Genomic DNA, 6,000 nt, shown 5'->3' with positions numbered 1-6,000 from the left:
AACAGTACCTGTCTCAGAAAGCATGATTTTCAATGTTTATCCAGAAGTGTAAGGTCCTTACTTTAAATGCAGAACTATGAAGCATCTTAGCTGAGCCACTAACATCTTTCAAGTCAAAAAAGAAATATCCTGTAGTTACATCACTTGTATTTTTTTCTGAACTCAGTGAATAACATTTTGCACATTTTGCTGCAGACTGTTCACCCAGTGGACATCTCTGACAGAATATCCTCTTCTTTGTATATACACAGATTTTCTCAGAGGTGACTATTGTGTAAGTGTGGAACACAGAATGCAATGGAATTTAGAGCCCAGAAAGACTTTGAACAGAAGACTGAGCATTTTGTGATGCAATAAGCACAGGCACCAAAACAATACATAATCAGTGTAAGCTTTACACATGGGTGAGCCAGTTTCTTTTTCACTTTCCACGTCTTCCAAGCCAGAGGTTGGTTTTGCTGGAGCAACAATGCCCCATCTCTACGTCTCTGTGGTCAGAGAGTGTTGGAGGATGGGGACAAAAGCGTGGGCAGAGTGGAATTTCATGCTGGAAGAGATGGAAAGCAATCAACAATTAAGTAAGGAGTGAAGGATGTTGGACAGGAGGCTTGCAGAGTCACAAAGGTAAATAGCTGTGAGGAGTGAGAGAGGAAGGGAATAGAGACCAATCAGGATCTCATGCTCTGAAAGATGGGAAGGGTGCTAAGGAAGGTGAATCTGAAGGAGATGAAGACAAAGAAGGAAAAAGACCTCTGTTGGCACAAACACACCTCCAAAACTTTAACAGCCCTCTATGGTCTGTTGGCCCATTTCAACCTTTACTCAGGTATCATAACAGAATTCCTTTCAATGAAGAAAATGTGGGGTTTTTTGTCTTGGTTTTTGATAGAACCCAATTTAGCCTGGCTTGTGAACAGCCTGGGAACAGCTTTCTACATTTCAGAAAGAAGTACCTTCTTTCTGAACCTATACCTGGAGCAATTACCTATTACAGAGGCAAAACATTACCTATTGACAAGGAAGAGCTCAGGAAGAAAATTAACTGCTAGATGACTCTGTGAGTGAACAATCTGCAGTCCTCCAGCAGATATTCTCTCTAATTTTCTGTGTGGGAATACTATTGCACCTAAATTTTTTTATACTCCCACCAAACTTCACAACACCTCACCCATGGATTTTAAGATACAGGTGTTTGCACCAGTCAATCCAACAAAGGAATTTTCTCTGATGCAATGATGGTTGCAGTAGTAGTTTCAGAACCCAATTTTCTAAGACTGTATTCACTGGTAGATGAGGAAGTGAAGTATTAAACAAGACAATCAAATAATTATAGAAGCCCACATGGCTTGAGATGAAGTGAAAAACAAAGGATAATAATTCCTGTTTTCCACCTACTCATAGCAGAAGGATAAAAAGAATAAGGTAGAGATTATGTGAATGAAACAGCCAAGCAAAGGCTCAGTTTACTCATATTAAACAATTGGTGATTAAAATCAAAAAAGTCTATTGAATAGTAAATTACATTGTGATTTCTTTCAGTTCTGTGTAATTGTCTTTGTTTTTATGCTCAAAAAGGTATGCCTATTTGGATAAATAGCTGGCAAAAAAACTTCTATCTTTATGTTTGTTGAATCCAATGTGATTTTGCAAAAACATTCCCAATAGCAATTTAGAAATGAAGAAGATTTTTGTAGAAAATATTTTTACCAGTACTTTCTATTTAGTTTAGCAAGTGTGAGAACAGTTTCTTGATCAGGAATATGATCTATTTGAGTTGTGTCTAGTGGAAAGCAGAGAGGTTGGTACTTTAGATTAACAGAACAGTTACAAATTTAAAGGGAATTTCATGAGTACCTAAGAACTTGGGAGTTTGTACATTCAGGAAATTATGATTGTCTAAATTCATAAGTAGCTTAGGTAGATATTTTTCAATACAGTATGTGTGAATTGAAAATCAAGGGGACTCAGATACTAGGAATATATAAGTGGCTTTAAAAATCAAATGTCCACCATGATTGATTTTCTAACAGAAAATCTGAGCAATGGTAAAAACGACATGAAAATGAAGTTAAAACTGAGATTCCCTTGCATTTGCTCAAATTCTCTGCCTGCAACCAGCTGGGACAAGCAGTGCACTATCATGTTATCAACAGTTTGGCTAACATGGCTTACTTAAAACAGGAAAACATGTGAAAGGACTTAATTTTGCCACTCCTTAACTTAAAAGTGATTCCCAGTTTAGCTCTCTCAGTTGAAGAAGATATTCCAGTAAACAGGATTTACAAAAAGAAATTAATTTTCTTTTCTATTAGCACTTCGCATTTTTGGTTAGACTGAAATAAACAGCCAATCTACTTCCTTGTTGTATATGTCTGATGTTCAAGGCTTTGAAACCAACCATATCAGTTTTAAAATTTAACAGTCTCCTCATTGCATCAAGTACACTCATAAAAGACCTGTGGAAAAGAAAGGTCAAACTAAATAACATTAAACTTTTCCATCAGCATGAGAAGAAGAAGACAAAGGACAATGTAAGATGGTAGAAATAGCTTGATTCCTCTCTTATACCCAGCTGTTATCAGATATGGGTCTGATAACAATTATGAGATTTATCAAAGATCAGATTGACATCCCAACAGTCATTATTTTCATTTCATGTCCAGCTGGAAGCCTCTGGAATACACATTGTTAATCTTTTTTTTCCCATTATCTCTCTCAACTCCATCCTCAAATTATTCAGACCCTGTGTAAGCTTTTGTGGGAAAATGTTAGCCTCATCTGTATGGCAGATGATACATACAATTCTTTTGTGCCTTTATTTTTTTTTAACTGGTCTTAATCCAAACAAATCACAACGTTACTATCTATCATCAGCAGTTGGGATAGTGGCTCTGGAAAAAGAAATGTACTGGAGGTTTTGCTACTTCACAAAGTTGAGTAGTGTTATAAAGTTCACCTTGTGAAAATAAATGTACTTTTTCTCTTCTGCATAACAGTAAGCTCTGTGTCTCTTCCTGAAATACTGCAAAACATAACACCAAGTGTGGGCTTGACACAGACTGCATCACTTTTTTCTCTAGGCCTCAGGTGGTTGAAATGAATTTGGATTGTTTACCAGAATACAGTGTTTTTACAGTTACAGGAACATCTACATTCTCAAGTACATCCCCGGTGTTGGTTGAAAGGCAATATGGATTATCTCTCCCTCTGCTATTTTTTCATTAGTTCTAAGTTTTACAGATAAGTCTTTGTGGTCCACAATAGAAAATATTTATTGATATAAACCTCAAGTATCTGCTCCAAAACACCAGGTATTTATTTTCTCCAAAATTACCATTATTTTTTTTCAATCATGGACTGATTTTGTCTTACACTAATTTAAAGAAACATAGGATACTATTTACAACAGGGCAGGAATCTTTGCATTTGGGACAAAAGAGTGTTAAGCCATTGTTCAAGGCTTAAAATCCTTCTACCAAAATGGCTTGTGGTCTTCCTGCTTCTGTAACATTAATTTTGTATCTGGTAAAGAGTGTGGCCTAGGTTGATTCCTTTAAAATTTAAATTGGGGGTTGCTGTGAAGCCTGGGACTTAGTTTTATGAGTGTTCACTGAGGTTTTACAAACCCATTCAGCAAAACTCATGGCTGGTGAGTGAAACTGTGCCCCTCAGAGCTTCAACCCACTGCTGAGACATGAAGAGCTCTATGAGGCACACAGTAGCATTTAGTGGAAATGTTGCTGGTATTAATTACTACAAGAAAACCAACTTGCATTTTTTAGGTTAGATCATAAACCCTCCAGCTGCTGAACACATCTATAGGTATCTTCCTGCTGCATTTATTTGCCTCCTAAAGTAGCACAATGCTGAGAAAATGGCAAGAATTAAAATGAAGTAAAGTAATTTCTTGCATCTGGATGGCAACTGAGAGTCCAGATAAGTAAAGTTGTGAGGAGTTTTTTAAAGATTCAGCTTCTGCAGTTGTTTATTCAGCAGCAGTTTAGGCACCAGGCAAACTAATTGTTTCTCTCTAATGTCTTAAATTAAACTACAGACATCACTGACCTCAGGGTAAGGAAGAGACTTTTACCAAACTCACAGACTCCAGAAGTGAAAAGAATTCCTTACTGCTGCTGTGAAGGAAGCTTTGTGCTAGGGTGTCACACTCAACAGGAATTTCACGAGCAAAGGAAAAAAATTCAGCTCCATTGCTTCTAATTAGCAGTTAATTCTTGTTTATTAGAATCAGGTCCAAACCAAAGAGAAAAGAAGAAAAATAAAAAATAAATCAAGAGACAAAAAGAGAGTTGTTCAAGGACCCTAAGTTTGCTGGAGATCCAGATCTGTGCTTTGACCCCCCCCCAAACTCTTTCAGCTTTTCCATCCAGCCTTTAAAACAACAGAAATGAAAAATCTCTTCATTTCCACAAGGCAAAGCTGCCTTTTTGTAGCCCTCAGTTGCAGCTGATATATGTAGTAACTGATACCAGAAGCCCTGCTACTCAGTGAGGGGTAGAGTTTTTTGGACTCCCCAGCGTGTCCCCATCCTCCTCCAAAAACGCAGGAGCTGCTGGGCAGGATCTGCTGCCTTTTTGTGAGTTAAGCCGAACATCTGCTTCAACCAGCCAGTTTCCTGTGCAGTCTTGAAAGAGATCTGTAAAAGAAGACCCCAGGAAGGGAGTTGGGCCTGAATTTTTATATTCTATAGATGCAAGATAAGGAGCTTAGATAACAGCATAACCTCCTCGTTTCTGCTACCCACTTGGTGATCTTACATAACACTGATCCTCTCATTTAACAGTGATGAAAATTTCATCAACAAAATTTGCTTTTGCTCTGCCAAGTCATGACAACCTCAATTAGAGCTGAGCTGGAGAGGCATTTGGGTGATTACATCAGCCCAACTGGATGTCCTCCTCTCCCTGTGATGGCTCTTTCTATGCCATTCTCTGGGTATTTGATCTTTCCATCCAGATTCAGGCGGCTGAGCAGCAAGATGTAATAAAGAGTAGCTAAAACAATTTGGAAGAATCTGCCCACAATCATGATTTTCATTATTCATTCATTTTTTAAAGCTGTAAGTTAAACGTGCTCTAAACAACAAGGCAGTCAGATCCAATTTTGCTAGTTCTTTGCTGAAAGCTTGATAATTCTGATGAATGCAACAATGAAAATACATTATATAAGGTCTATTTTCCTCAAAAGGGTCTGTATTAATGGTCAAGTGATGTAATTTTTCTCTTCTCAAATCCACTTTGGACAGCACTTCCTTAATCTCCAGTGCTTAGATACTATGTTTTAGTAGTTCATTTTAGAAATTCCATTCTACAGAGAATCTAAAAGCAAAGAATATTTTGTTTTTAATAGACTGTAAATACTGTTGTCAGGTAAAATACTGACCAGAAAAGAAACTAAGAGAAGGATTTCACAGTCTTAGATTTATTTCTTGTAAAAAACTCAGAAAAATAATGTGATTTGTAATGAAAATTGTACAGAGTGCTAGTTGTCAGTCAATATATACAAAAATTTTAATTTCATGTGCATCTTGAAAATGGAAATTATCTTAAAAGATTGAGCCTCAAACTCAAGTAAAGGTGAAATGGCAAATGAAAGAAAGTGAAAGAGGTAAGCTAAAGCCATTTGCTTTCAGTTTCTTTGTATTATTAATTCTTTATTTATCCTTTTAGGCCTCATTTCTGATAGAGATGCGACCGGGATGACCAGCCTCTCTATTGTTTCTTGCACAGTAGCTTTTCTTTAGCTCATAAAAAATTCAAACCAATGTGATAGAGGAGATAAAATTTGAAGGATATTTAACTCTCCATAATTTTTGTGAAAGTTGATGAATAGCTAGAGGAAACACATACAAAAAGAAGTGCCCCCACTGAAGAAGAGATGGGCAGAGCTCAGCTACCACACCTTTTGTGAGCAACAGTCAGACAGTCAAGGAAAAGGCAAAAACCAGGGAATCCATGGGGGCATGCATGCTCATGCTATTCC

The sequence above is a fragment of the Melospiza melodia genome, chromosome 6 (genome assembly GCF_035770615.1).
Source record: "Melospiza melodia melodia isolate bMelMel2 chromosome 6, bMelMel2.pri, whole genome shotgun sequence".
NCBI lineage: Eukaryota > Metazoa > Chordata > Aves > Passeriformes > Passerellidae > Melospiza > Melospiza melodia.
The sequence above is the reverse complement of the archived record's forward strand: the minus strand, read 5'-3'. Positions refer to the sequence as shown.